Source organism: Ursus americanus, chromosome 10 (genome assembly GCF_024610735.1).
Source record: "Ursus americanus isolate L20-20 chromosome 10, mUrsAme1.1.p, whole genome shotgun sequence".
NCBI classification, from domain to species: Eukaryota; Metazoa; Chordata; class Mammalia; order Carnivora; family Ursidae; genus Ursus; species Ursus americanus.
In genome coordinates, this window is record NC_142136.1 from 42,426,755 (window position 1) to 42,442,706 (window position 15,952).

At 33.0% G+C, this 15,952-nt stretch overlaps 1 long non-coding RNA gene across 2 annotated transcripts in view; it reads right to left on the bottom strand.

Annotated features, from left to right (window-relative positions):
• The window catches only part of LOC123801148 (uncharacterized), a 90,119-nt gene that overhangs the window by 15,905 nt on the left and 58,262 nt on the right, over positions 1-15,952 (bottom strand). Inside the window, exons 3-6 of one of the 2 annotated variants that reach the window (XR_015725860.1) lie at positions 15,628-15,665; positions 10,631-10,745; positions 7,271-7,389; positions 1,848-3,028 (exon numbers count right to left, since the gene is read on the bottom strand). This is a non-coding gene — a long non-coding RNA (uncharacterized LOC123801148). Of the gene's footprint in view, positions 1-1,847; positions 3,029-7,270; positions 7,390-10,630; positions 10,746-15,627; positions 15,666-15,952 lie in introns of those variants that run through there. The other variant, XR_015725859.1, reaches the window with a different exon arrangement.

Sequence of the window (15,952 nt, forward strand, 5' to 3'; positions counted from 1 at the left end):
TGATAAGGTATCAAATTTATTGTCCTTATTTCATTACATCTCTAAATCTTTCTACTTATATTTCAAAATACTAATCTTTCATGTCTAGAATCTGTTAGAATTTTTGGTGTACTGTCATTGAAATAGTTGCCACTCAATCTTTACCTGCGTACTCAGCCTTCCATTATAACTGCCTGTTTTGAAACTCAAAACCATGCTGTTAAAATAAATACAAATTTGATTTTCCATTTATCCTTTTTCAAAATTGTGAATTAATTTTAAAAATTAACCATAAACTCAATAATCAACCTTATTTTGATTGTACTAATTATCATCTTCTATTTTCTAAAGTTGAAGCATTTCTGCCTACACTTGGTTTCCAAAACAGGACCACCTTAACCACATGGTTCTATTTTCCTCTCCTAATTTTCTTGTTTTTATATGCACGAAATTTATGCTTAAAACAAAAACGTTTAACAAAAAATTTGTTTTAATTTTCTATACTAAAAAGTGATTATATTTTCTTCTATCTTGTTCATACTTGCAGATGAAAGGATCAAGTATTAAGTTCAGTCTTTTCCTGAAATGCTGCTCGGGGAGTAATTATCCCACCTGTTAAGGAAGTGCAACTGAAGTAACTTTAATTGTTTTGGTCTTCTATTTCTGTTCCAGTTTTACCCCACCCAATTCAATACAGCTTTAAATTGTACTCTTATTTCTAATGAAGCCATTGTTCCTTAATACCCTAGAATCTGTCTGATTTCATTTCCCTGAACACACAACACTGCAATTCTTTAATTATACCTTATTTCTTCACATATACCTGTATCTATGTTTTAACTCAAAACTATCTAATGGACTTTCTGAGTAAGGTCATCATTGCACATTCTTTATGTTATATTTTTTTCTGTAACAAGTTCAAATACAAATAGGACCAATAGTCATGATTATAAGATTGCTTCTATGTCAAACTGTTTAAATGTCATGGATAAAAGCTTGTACCTGCCTTTCCACCTGCCCCTGTGGTAGATTTTCCATACTCTAATTAGTAAATTATGAGACTTCAGTTTCCCCAGAATTCCCAGATTAGTCCAGAATGCTCCAGAGAATTCTCTATGCAGGAGATCACCACGTTCCTTGTCCCTGGACTTGAGCCACATTGTAGTGAATGGTGTAAAAAAGTACCTTGCTGCCTTAAACAGAGCAGCTGACTGGCACTTGTGGCTGATTGTTTTAAAAGTCTAGAAACATCAAGAACATGATAAACAGAAACATCTCCCTTAGAAATTCCCACTTGCTTGTATCTTTCTATCATACCTTCACAGTAAATTAAATTGTGTAAACTTAAAAATAAAGCAAACTGTTTACCATGCTAATTTCCTGTGAAGATCAAATGTTAAAACAATATTCTTTTTAGGGGCGCCTGGGTGGCTCAGCTGGTTAACCAGCTGCCTTCAGCTCAGGTCATGATCTCAGGGTCCTGGGATTGAGCTCCATATCAGGCTCTCTGCTCAGTGGGAAGTCAGCTTCTCCCTCTCCCTCTGCTGCTCCCCCTGCTGTGCTCTCTTGCTCTTACTCTCTCTCTCAAATGAATGAATAAAATCTTTTTTAAAAAATTCTTTTTAAATTTTAGGTACAATGAATGAAAGAGTAATAATAAAACTCTAAGGCTATATTGTCTAACATGGTAGGCACATTCCACATGTGGATATCTAAATATAACATTTTAATTAATTAAAATCATAAATTTTAAAAATCACTTTGGCTTCACTAGGCATATTTCAAGTGTTCAACAGACATGTAATTCCATTATCACAGAAGTTTATATTAGGCAGTGCTACTAAAGGATAAAGCATTACATTCTTTTTTTTTTTTTTTAAGATTTTATTTATTTATTCGACATAGATAGAGACAGCCAGCGAGAGAGGGAACACAAGCAGGGGGAGTGGGAGAGGAAGAAGGAGGCTCATAGCAGAGGTGCCTGATGTGGGGCTTGATCCCATAACGCCGGGATCACGCCCTGAGCCGAAGGCAGACGCCCCACCGCTGTGCCACCCAGGCGCCCCAAAGCATTACATTCTAATTTAAAGTTTATACTGGAAAATAATTTTCCACCTTTACATGCACAGAAACAGCTTGGTTATATATTTGCTCCCAAACTTGGAAACCTGCATGAATGCCTCTGAATAGTCAAGGACAGAGATAATGATCAGATAAATCAAGATAAACATGTAACAAAACCTGGCTAATTTTGCACTAATAAATTTCCACTTTTATGTAATATTTGATTTAACAATGATAAATTACAGCTCTCACAATATCTCTGCAAAAATCCCTACCTGCAAAATTGTAAGATGCAAATTTCCTCTTTCCTTTTTGAAAACATGGAGGAAAAAGAATAAATGAAATGCCAAAAACCAAATTGGCATATCCACAAACTAAATTTTTTTCACAACTACTAAGAAAAGTATAATTACTTTGTTCTGCTACAGTTCTCTGTAGAAAAACCTAGAAGAAAAAGACATTTCCTTCTCCCCACCCCACCAGCACCCCAGGGTTCTTCTAGTACATTTAGGAATTAAAATGATATGAGACAGATTAAGCAGGAAAAAAACAGTTTCATTACGTGCACACAGAGGCCCCATAATGAAATTGAGACCCCAAAAAAATGACCAAAGCAGGTAGTTTTTATACATTTTAGACAAGAGACAATAAATTTGTGATGAATTGGCAGGATAAAGAAAGCAAGTGTTTGGGAGCTTTAATTAGTAAGGAATTCTAAGCAGAACAGAGGCTGTAGTAATGGATTAAAAAAATTGGTTTGTTTCTACAGCTTTCTCCACTCTAAAGTCCCTACCTCTACTGATAAGGTTGTCTTTTTACTTCTTTATGCACAGAGGGTATTTTTCATGTGGGAGATTTGCTTCCTGCTTTTAGGGGAATAGAGGAAGGTCTGAGTGTCCTTTTACCAGCTGTTTCCCAGGTAGATTCAATTCAAAATAATCAATATGTCATTGTGGCACTTTTGGGGGTGGCCTGCCCTGGGTCCCTACAAATAGAAAGACAGAAAGAAATTTCACTTTTTAGTTTTATATTTAGAAATGCAAATCCACATTAAATTGCAAGTAAATTACTTCAAAGCCTAGTTATCTTTCAGAGACCATAAATTACAATTAACTTTTTAAACCTACAGAAAAGAATTTGTAAACTGCAAGAAATAGACTAGAACACGGTACCGGTAAGTGGCAATGTTAATATAAACCTTAAAAAAGAGAGCATTTAGACTGAACTACTGAACTATTCTATCATTCTCCACAACAAAGCATTTCTTCAATATCACTACATGCATGCACGTGTACACACACATATTTAATAAACTATTATAATTTCAAATTATTAAATGGGGTATGGGACTGAGCTTTGTCCTCTCACCCAGATTTTCATTAAAAATTAATAAGTAGTTGTCAAGATACATAAATTTGCATTTCTTCTTAAAAATAATTATCCTTTCTGTTGGTATATCTTAATAACATATTACAAATTTATATTTTCTAAACTAATGTGATTAATATTAATTTATAGAATGAAATTTAGCATCATTTCTAGCAATTTTAATAATTATATATACAAATAATAATGAGTATACATGATGGAGAGACTGAAGTACAGGACCAGACATGATTCTCATGAAATATAATGGTTGCATGCCAAATTACAGTAACAAATTAGTGAGAGTCCCACAGTGCCAACTACTATGAAAGAATATAACGTATTGTCATTTACTTTGTAAATTAATCAATTTCATCATTCTTAAAGTTATCTTCCAGACAACATCATCCCTTCCACTTAAAAATTTAGTTACTCAATAGGTCTTTCTTCCACTTGTTAATATAACTATTTGCAATTCTTTAGATATCCACATGTGTCCCATTCTCAGCAAAGTTTCAAATTTAATGTATTTAAATCTATATTTTAATGAATAGCCTTATTATGTTTATTTTCAAGTTAAGTAACTATAATTAATGTTTAATCTTTTTAACTCAGAAAACTTAGATTAGCTATTTGTAGCTCACAAAACAGACGATGATCACAAGTAAAAGTACAAAATTCCTTTTTGTTCTGGATATGATGCAATAAATGCATATTCATCCATATATAAATAACATCAGTGGTTTCTATTTCTATAGACAACTTACACTCCAGTTATCTACTGAAGTGCTATTTATCCTCATTGGATGGATGAGGACTTGGATTTGGTTTTGGATACTCAATACAATTTGAACTCTTGGCAAATCTAAGCAATGTTTTTGAAAATATGATTATATGTTCATATTGAACTGTACTATTGATTGAATAATCTTGAGTTTTCTTTTTTTTAAAGATTTTATTTATTTATTTATTTATTTATTTATTTATTTATTTATTTGAGAGAGAGTGAGTGAGAGAGAGAGAGGCTGAGAGAGAAGGAACAAGGGGAGCAGCAGATGGACAGGGAGAAGCAAACTTCCCACTGAGCAGGGAGCCTGACATGGGGCTCAATCCCAGGACTCCAGGATCATGACCTGAGCTGAAGGCAGACACTTAACCAACTGAGCCACCCATGTGCCCCTTGAGTTTTCTAAAGTATTATAATTTTCAAAAGTCATAAAGTGTCAGTTGTCTCCTTTAATACACATATCACATATTTACTATTTCTAGTAGTATTTTAACTAAAATATTATAGACGCAAAATTTGAAATTCTAACAGTTAGGTATTTAGTAAGCAAAATAATGTAGTTTTTCCTTTACATGAAAAATGTTCCTTGTAAGATACTTAACTAAGTTAATAAAATATGCTATTTTCTATATATGTTTTGTTATATTCACTCAATTCAGTAATAACATATGTAATTATTGAGGATGCGTGGCCCTATAAAATGATAAAAGTAATCCATCTTTTAAATTTGTAAATTTATCATTTTTTAGTTTACAAAAGAACTAGAAGATATGCCCTTTTTTTGCATTATATGAGTTAATAGGAAGAAATATACATTATATTGCTGGACAAATACTTAAATAATTCCAAAAACCTGGAATACAGCAATTTGAATGCTTAATCTAATAAAGGTATGTATCAGATAAACACAGAAGTCTGATTTGTTCCTAAATCAAAAAGTTTAGTAGGCTGATATTAATTGAGGGCATATTATGTGCAGTTTCAGGTACTTCATAACTCACAGTGAGTCTTCTCTTATTTTGTAGAAAAAGATACTGAGGCATAGATAAGTTTAGCAACTTTCCCAAATTCACACTGTAAGTAAGTGGCAGGGCAGGGGATAGAATTCATTAAATCTAACACAAGGGACCACACTTGTCATTAGTATCATACTGCTTTTTAAAAGAGCTTTCAGTATCTTTGTAGTTGATTTATAATCAACACAAATTAATCCATCAGTTCTCTTGGGCAGAAGCCAGTTTGGGACGAGGAATCAGTCACAATGGGCAAATGTGACATGGGAGGTAGAAAAAGGACACAAATTTCAAGTGGAAAGGATATGGGATTTGGAATTTCAGAATACAGATTATATGTATTTTCTATTTTTTTTAAGGAGACTCATAAATTTCAGAACTCAAAATGATGGCCATATTGACTACCTGCAGTTGAAACTATTTTTGGTTCTCTACTTCTGATACATACAAGCTTTCCCTGACTAATCTGAGAACTTCACTGCCTTATAGGGTAATGGTCATATGATGAAATAAACCCCAGGTTTCAAAAAAAATGATTGTTAAAAATTAACTTTCAGAAATCTACCCCTTTTCTGGGAGTTGTTGACTATTCGTACCCTAAATATCACTTGGCAAACTCAGATTTTCTCCTTTATATGGCAAGGTGACATTCCTCTATGTAATCAAAAAATTTCACTATACTTTGAGGACCACATTGTATTTTTAAGCTCCTAAAATTTTTCTAGAATAAATGCAGTCATATTTTCATTGTTTGATTTTTAACTTATTCTTTATGTAGGATGCATGAACCTCTTTTTGAAGTATTAATGATAATCTGTTAAGTAAATATAATGGACTCCACCAATTTCCTAGGAATTAAATTTTAAAATGTCAACCAGTTAAAAAATGTTTCTTTGAACACTTTTATATCGTAGGGAGACAATCTAGTGTACAGAATTACAAATTACAGGAGTGTGAATAATCCTGTTTAAAGAAATTCACTTATGGTGTAAATACAATAATTCTTTGTGTAATCCTATTAAAATAATTCACCTTGTTATAAAAACAGAAAGAGCCTGATTCCATAGCAAGTAAACTATCTCAATTACCATGTGAATGTTGGATCACCTTTCAAGGCCTCAGGATCTCATGTCCTATAGCAGGATGAGTTAATTCATTTCACTTAAGTAAATATCTTATTCAAAAAAATCCAGGTTATTTCTTGGAAAATTGTGTCTAACATTTTATTTGTTTTCTCCTTGATTTCTATCTCCCACCTGAATAAAGTTCTCAGTTTCCACTATTTTATTTTTACAGTATTACTAAGATTAGTCATTATTCCATTGAATGAAACAAATATATTAGAGGATGGACTAGAATAAGTTCATACTTTCCACCTGGAGGTTTTGTTGTATAAGCCTCTGAATTTGCTTTTCCTACCTTCAAATAGAATAGTCCATGAGATTCTTCATTTTGCAAATACCTACAATTTTATTCTTATTGTATTCTGTTTTATCTTGTATGCATGTTATTCCTTTTGGCTCCATTAATTTTTTAAATTAAAAAAAAACACCAAATTTAATACTGAATATTCTATAAGCAGAATGCGTTTACAGTCCTGTTCTCTTTCTTTACTCTTGCTTCTCACGCACGATCCTCCCTGCCTCTTGTTTGCTTCCTTTCTGCCAGAATGCTTGTTACGGGAGCAGGAATGGGAGTAATAAATTACAGAAATACAAAGGTTATAAAAAAGTGGATTTTTAAATTCCTTAATTCCTCTTTTAAAATAAACTAAATGGCAGAATATAAATGTGTTAGAAAGATAAGCCAAAACCCTAAAAGCAATCAGAAGGCATTTTTAGCTTCTTTATATTAAGACAAAAAAGGATAAAAGAACCAAAAGGCAATCAACTTGTGAATTATATGTCTATAATATTCAATAGATTATATAAAAATATAAAAATTAAAGTATTAGCCTCACATATGTTTAGACATTTATTTTACATGACATGAGGGGAGACTCTCTCGTAGTTCCTGTCAGGAACAAAATGTCAAAGAATTGTAAATGGGCAAAAGAGATTACCGCATCCTGTAAGTGGCATCCGGGGATCTTCAGTGCCTCGTGCATCCTCTGGGCATTTTCTAATTCTGTGGGGCTGTGTATTTTTGATTGATTTTGATCGACTAGTCCATTTTACAACTCTGTAGGAATAGAAATTAATTTATAGAAAAATGATTGTAATGCAAATGTTTTCACCTGTAGCAATGCAAATGAACTTTGCCCAATAGAGAAAATAAACCTTTGAAGGTCAAATTCTCCTGGAATTGCTTTTAACCCCTTACTCTAATACCTCCTTAAAAAATGAATTCAGTAAAATATTTTGACACAGGTTCACTTACCATGTGTATGAGTCATGTCTTTACATGTTTGGTAAAATGAAATCCCTAACTGAAAGAGACTGACTATAAAGGATACTATTCTCCCTTAAACAGAAGAAGAGGAGCTGAAATAGAATTTGTGATCTCTTATCATATATGACTATTTGGCATTCAAATTCCCTGTGTCACCGTAATACCTTCTAGAGTAATGTTTTTGATTTTGTATATACTATGTGAAACTCGTCTTCAAAAACATGGAAGCCCAAACACTGTTCTGCCTGAAGCTGGTGAGGATCCCTCTGAGCCACTTCTCAGTGAGGACTCCCTGAGGGACTTCTCATGTAGCTTAAAGGAAAAGCCACAGTAGACACTGTGCTTCAGCCCAGAGCTGTGGAGGTGGAAAGTTAAAATCTTAGCAAGTTCTGAAGCTTATCTAAAATTGAGAGAATATACACAACTGGAGAATGAGAGGCTGGCTGCTATCAGACCCATCCAAGAATTTTCTTCCAAGATGCTATCATCTCAACTGAAATATTTATCATATGATAAAATAAATACCTCTTTTTAATATTTCTCCCTCACATTTTAAACAATATTCAAGTGGAAGGCAACATCAAATTTGTTTCCAGAGGGTCAATGTTGTTCAAATTATTAGAGCATAATGTTTATTTAATCTTCAAAAACTTTTTGAGAATTGTTTAAAACATTAAACTCTCTTGACAGTAATATAATACTTTACAGCTCTGCTTTCATTTAGAAAGTGTGGTAAAAAATGCAATTTGTCACTTCAATCAAGATATTTATTTCACTGTGATGTGTAAATATTTCTGAATGGGCATCATTGAAAGCCTTTGCAAATAAAGCTGTCTTGTGTTTCTGGTGACATATTTAAAGCTTTGAATATGATCAAAAAGACTACAAAACTGACTCAAATAAAATACACATAAAACTTTAAAAGAATGCTGAATTAGAAGGCATGATCTAAAATTAGGAAACTAGTAATAAGTATAAGCTAATGGAAAACATAAAGTATTCAAAAGTCAAATTAGATTAATTGTCTGTATAGATTGCATTGAGAAGTAGAGTGGAAATATGCTAATACAGATATTGGCATTTAAAATAAAGAGTCATTTTCTTAATATCTGGAACATTTTATCTAAATAGGTTAAGTAATGGAAACTTACAGTAGATTCAGAGTCCAAGACAGAATATAAGTAACCTTCAGCATAATGGGCTTACATCTTTTTCTGTATCGATGGCATTTTTTCTTTATCTATAAATTTTCATTTGATCCTGCCTCTTATTCTGATATATGCTGTTAATACTTGCAAAAGAACTTATCTAAGCGGGTTTTAGACAACTTCAGTTTAACTCTATCATATCTTCAGAATATAAAGATAACATGCCCACTTATAAGCAGACAGCAGTTTTTTGTTTTTTTGGTTTTGTTTTGTTTTTTTGTTTTTGTTTTTTTTTGGTAAGGCACATTCTTATTTTTCACTAAACAGAAAAACAAATGTTACATTTTCTCCATCATGCACAAGGGCAATATTACTACAGCACATGAAATGGCTCCAAATGTTCACATAATTTCTTTCTACCCAGGTGCAATATATCCCATTCTCCTCAGAGTTTCTGATTGGCTTAAACAAAGCAGAAAAAAATCAAGGTGATGCATTACTTGGAGAGAGAATTTCATGTCTATTGTGAGGACAGAGAAATAGACTGAGGCCACATTTTGAGTAACAAAGAGAAATGTCACCCCTTAATTCTACACAATTTCATTTATTTCTGAAGAGTGAATTCTCATTTTGACTTTTTGGAGGCTCCCACTTAAAAAGTATCTGGCTATTAATTCCTCAAATAACCTCTTCCACCATCCCTTTAAAATGTTTATAATGAATAGGTGAGGTTTAAAGCATGTAGTAATACAGATAATTAAAGTAAAAGTCAACTAGAGCCATTTCCCAGTTTATAGTCCTCCAATGACTTCCCCCTGTACATGAATCATCTCGGCTTCAAACAGGGACGTGAATGTCGATTAAAATCTGGTCCCCATTCCAACCTTGATTCTCATCTCATGAAACTCTCTCCTTCATCCACTAGTTCATAAACTCTTTCTAATCCCCTAGCCCTTGGCAATCCCCTCCTCTGCCTGAGGAACTGATTCCTATTCCTTTACAATGTTTGGCTTTTTTTTTTTTTTTTTTTCATTTTGAGTCTCGGAATAATGGTCAACTTCTTAAGAACCATTCTATAACAGCTCTGTTTTAATTATGTATACCTGGTACTGCGTTCTCTTTCTTTATTCAGAGACATGTATTTTGATTTGCGATGGTGTTATCATACGCTTGTGTGTTGTTTCAAAGGTTGGACCTTCGTGACAAAGAGGGCCCCACAATGAGTGTTCTTAGGCCACAGTCATTGTTACCTAGAACAGCATATTTTTAAAAAATCACATGTACTGGCAATATTTTAAAGTTAGGGAATTTCACATAATTATCTTGATTTCTGATTTTACTTAAACCCCAGAAAATCTCACACCAGTGGCCTGGCGCTTCTTATAAACGAACTGCATAGACGTGAGTAGCAGCTGTATCAGTGAAGAAGGAAGGACTCTCCAATCCATGACAGATCCTCCACTCTTTCTTTTATCTCTGAAATTGTTGATTTTACTCCTCTGTGGCCTCTTTATCTATAAGGACTTGTACTTCTTACCTTTGGTTTCTCCGTGTATTGTTTGCCTCACCACAGACCCGGGAAGGCAGAAAATGTGTCTATTTCACCATTGTAATGCTACATTGTATTCAGTGACTTGCATACAGCGGTTTTCATGCACTCTATAAATGTGTGTTCAGTGAGCAAATGAATGGTGCAATTAATATTCCGCCAGAATCTAAGAATAATTTGCACCAAATTCTAGGATGGTAGTACATAAATGAAAAACTATGATTGAAGTGTGCTATGCTGATATCAAGAATGATTACTGATCCCTTCCCCAGCTATTCTCTTCCTCTTCCCTTGTCTCTACAGCTTTTTTTTAAACAAACAAAACATTGCTTACCCATTCCTTTGGTTTAAAATCTCTGTTTATTTTTTAATTTTTTGAGACAAATGGAATTCCTTCCTGCTGCTTTCATCTTCATTGCCAGAATGATTTCTCTTCCTATATCCTGAGCCTAAAAATCACAAAAACAAATGGACAAGAAGGGAAAATAGCCACATTGTTAGGAGGGTAGAATACATAGGACTTTTATTTTCTTATATCCTCTATCTCTTCAAATTCTTAGAAAATTAGAACAACAAAAAAGACTGAGTTAAGCATTAGGCAAAGCCTGTGAAACATAGAGAATTTGGTAGACATCTTCCACTTAAATTGCTCTACATGGTAGTATGGAATATGAAGTCGCCTACACAAAAGATGATACCAACAATCAACCTACAAGTGCTGCCTCTTGATAAAACCAATTTGGAACGGAGATGTTTTCCTTCATTCAAAGACGATAAGATAGAAAAAATAAAATACTTTATCCATGCAACAAATATTTGGTTAACATCTACTATGCACCACATACTGTCATATATATTTAGGAAGCAAAGGTGAACAAGGAATACATGTTCTTCGCTCTTATGAATCTTAAACAGTAATAAGTGCTTTATGAAAAATTTTCTCATAACAAGAGATGTGAAACGCTATCCTTAAGCCTCATTTCAGCAAGACCATGAGTGTGGACATGATTACAAACATGATTAAAGTAGATGATCCAGAAAAAAATGTTACTGATGCATTTTGCATTTTTAATATGGTACTAGAAGACACAGTTATCTCCATTGATAATAGCAAAAACCAATAAGGAGGTGTAAGGCTAATTCTGTGAAAACAGAAATAAGAGGTAAAAGCATCATAGTAAGATAATCGTAATAATGTAACTGATTGGAAAGTAATTTAAAGGTAGTAAGTAACACACTTGGAACTATAGATACAATGGAGCATCAATCTGGAAAATGAAACAAAATTGAAGAGAACGGAGTTGTGCACACCAGTTGAGGTGTCATTCGTGTTATCTGGACTAGGATTAATGAAGGTATAGAAGATAGCGATGAGAAATCAGAGGAGGACATCAATTCATAAGTCAAGAAGAAGAAAATGGGCAGGACAGGTGAAAAGGTATTGAGACACAATGAATTTAAGACTTCTTGTTTGAAGAGGAGTTGACTGAAGATGCCATAAACTGAGATGGCACTCAGCACAAAGGAGGGTGGTAGGCAGAGAATTATTGCTATTCTTCCCATCAGATGTACATGTTTGATGGATTTGGAGGTGATTACTCTAGCTATCTGGCTGAAAAACACAGTTTTAGAGCTCAGGAGAGAAACACGAGTCATAGATTAAAATTTTAATTATTCTTTATAAAATAAGATTGGAAAAATAGAGGGGACACATGCTGAGAAGCACTAAAATGAGAATCTCTGCTTCTAAAATGTTGTTTTCCCTAACAGACTACATTTCCATTTTTTTGCACACGTTAAATAAGTCACTATTACTTTAACTTTAGGTATCTCCCCAGTCTTACTACCCATCAGTCACTGCCTCTCTTCTTTCAATTTTTAATAAGAAACTTCTCATATTTCTACAATGCCCTCTGTCGTGTGGCTCCTTGTCTGCCTTTATGCTTTTATTTCAGCTTGAAATGATTTATCTCTACCGTATCCCTGTGAACTATGATTGAACCTTTAAATTTTAACTCTGATATCATTCCTGCAGTAATATTTTCCTGAGCTCCTGGGTTGGACGAGGCCTGCTTATTAGTGTTTCAATACTACCTGTGATCAGTTTTCTCTTAGCACCTACCATGATATATTTATAGTACATAAATATAAGAACTATGTCTTATTCATTGTTTTGTCATCAATAATTACTGTAGTGCCTGGTACAGATAAGGTATTCAAATGCTTCTTAAACTTTACCTTAGAGAAAATATGAAAAGGAAATCCTAAGAATGGCAATGTTTAATATCCATGGATACATTTTAGCAGATTACTAATTCATTCATGTTTATTACAGAGAATTTGAAGTATACAGATAAGCACAAAGAAGAAAGAGCAAATCACTTGTTACTCCTGTATACTGCACTTCTCTCAGCTTATTATTTTACTTAGAAGGTGTTATACACAAGTAATGAATCATGGAACTTTACATCAAAAACTTGGGATGTACTGTATGGTGACTAACATAACATAATAAAAAATTATTATAAAAAAAAAGAAGTATATCTTTTGATAATTCAAAATGTCAGTCTCTAAGAAGCCCTGCAATAGAAAAACTCATGTATCGTGACTTAAATATATTTTCTCTAAGTTTATTTTGCTATTGGACTCTTAATTTTTTATATTAACATAGATAATATTTGATGGAACTTGTATTATCTAAGAAATACCTTGTGATATAATATTTTTATACATGTAGGAATTTAATGTGTAAAAAATCAGAAATTTTAAGAATACCCAAAAAAATAATTGTCAGAAAGATAGGAAAAAATAGAAGAAAGTAGTTTCTGGAAATAAACTAAGGAGATAATTTCCAGCAAAATGTGTGGTCGGAGAATTAAATACTGTAGAGTGGTAAGATAGGATGAAAATGGAATGAAGTCACCCGATTGGACACAGAGAGAGCTCTCATTTTATATTCATTAACAACAAATTATAAATACCTCTGAAGGCCTGGCTCTCATTAAAATGTCTACTAGTAAAATAAATGTAGTAGAGATTTCAAATCCACCTATATCATTTTTTATTTCCATTCAAAAATATGTATCAAAATATATTTGAAAAGTTTCCCTGGAGATATCTTGATGACAGTGATAAATACTTCACAGTGTGAATAATATCATACCTCTCCTGAAAAGGATGTTTTTCTATCATCCACTCCTGACAGGCTTTTTTTCCCCCTTAATTCTTTGGGTAGTTCCTCGGGGTAATATATTGCTATATATGTAGAATGCAACTTAACTGAAGTTTGAATAAATCATAGATTTCTAAAGCTGTATCTTTTAAATGAAAATTCAACTGAACAGCAGAAAGCTAATCAAGAATTTTCCTAAAGTATTTTGCACTTTAGAAGGTTATTGTTGCTTTCTTACTTGAGAGAGAGATTGGATTAATCATATTAGCATAAAAAGTTCAAAATGTAAGTTTTTTAAATATGCACATTTTAAAACATATTTCTTTAGGTATCTATGTTGAATAATAATCAGATATTATAGCACCACAGGAAAACCTTCTTGGTTTCTTTGAAAAATAAAAGTAAGGCTTGGAGACAAGAAGCAATAGGAAACACAGTCTTGCATATTTGAGTATTTTTAGGGTAGGTGAGTACAAGGCAACAGTCAGGTTTTTCATATTTCAAGATCTTTTTAATCATGACTACTAATACACCTAGATATAAATATTTCAGTGCATTTTATTTTATTTTTTTAAAGACATTATTTGAGAGAAAGAGAACAAGTGGGGAGAGGGACAGTAGGAGAGGGAGAAGCAGGGAGAAGCAGGGAGAAGCAGGGCTCCTGCTCAGCAAGGAGCCCAATGTGGGGCTTGATCCCAGAACCCTGGGATCATGACCTGAGCCGAAGGCAGATGCTCAACGAGCTGAGCCACCCAGGTGCCCCTATTTCAGTGCATTTTAAAAACAAAGGACATTTAGAACTTTTTGTATGATCTTAAATCAGTGGACATAATACCAGTGTTGATCTATTTTGTCATCTGTTTGCATTTCTAAGAATAACTTTCTCTTTAATACTAGAGTAATTTAAATGTTATATTATACCACAATATATAAGTAACCAAACCAGTAGATACACCGTGGCTAGCATGTGGGTGTGCATGTGTATATGTGCTTATGTGAGTGTGCAAGACAGAGACAGAAACAAAGAGACACACAGAGAGAGAGAGTAATACAAATGCTACTGAAAAGGAAGAACTTGATATGCCTATGGCAAACTTTATTATTTAGAATATAATTATATTTATTTATATTTATAATATAATTATATTTAGAAAAATTATATTTATCATAATTGTGTTTATAGAGTGAAGTCTTCACTTATTTTCAGTAAACTCTAAAACAAAACCCAAGCATTAAAAGTTGAATACAGTTTTGCAATCTTATTCAAGAATCCAATTGACAATAGAAGACAAATATACTGATATTAGTTCCATGTCTCTCTGGTATGTCAACAACATACCTCATTCTGATTTCTAGAACATTTTCTCTATGCTCCAGGAGGGCAGGGCACTCTAAAATGTATGACTCCCTGTTATACTGTTCCAGTTTCTTTTTAATTTTATCTATTTAAAGAACAAATTAAGCCAAAAAGGCTGGTTAAAAGGCCTATAAGAGAAATGGAGCTTCTCAGTTCCAATCCTTTTCACTCCTGATTCCCACTCCTCAGAGGCAGATTCCTTCCATTAGTTCAAGTTTTTCCCCCGGTATATATATTTTCATATTTCTAAATGATATGCTTATATTAATATTGCTTAATTTTTTGATTGTTCATATTATGCATTGACATTTATGCTAAACCATGTACAGACACATACTTCTCAATTGTTTGGTCTTCTTTCTTTATTCAACTTAAACTAAGTTATTATCATGATCTGGTTTTTTATAATATGTTCTAATCCCACTTCCCATTTTCTTCTTAGCTTCTATTTAATTATTCACAAATTATTATTCATCATTCCTCTATGAATTCATTATTAAATCATCACAATTATGTGATGAGATGTAATTTTGAGGCTGTTTACCCAGCATTCTTCACAATAAAAAATTAAACAAATTTAATGTCCAAAAACAAGTAACTGATAAAATAAATGATGGCATAACATTTTATTAGAATATAATATATTTGTTGAGATTTATTTTCAGAAAAATATCTCTAATATATTGTAACAGGAAAGGAGCATTTTAAGTGAAAGTTAAAGTATTAAGTTAACAACATTCTCGGTTCCACTACCAATTAAGAAATGGAAAAACATATTTCATCTGATTTCTACAGATCTTACCCCAGATGTTGAATGCACACTTAGTTGGACTAGACACCCTGGGAAAGAAGAAAAGATTAAATGAAGTAATTGAGGACACAAGGTAAACATTCTTAACTTTTAACCGCCCCCCCCCCAACCTGATACTGACAGATATCCAGTCACCCTACAGTTAGTGTAGGTGGGGGTTTTTCCTGCTTTTACTTCTACTTGCATTTGTGATATGATAAATTTATTCTTGGGTCATAAGTGTTTGTTTCCTCAGTTTCTTCTGGGATATCCTCTTCTTCTATGCAACCTCCTCTTCTGGATTAGGAACAATCTGCAGTTTGTCAGTAAGGATCAT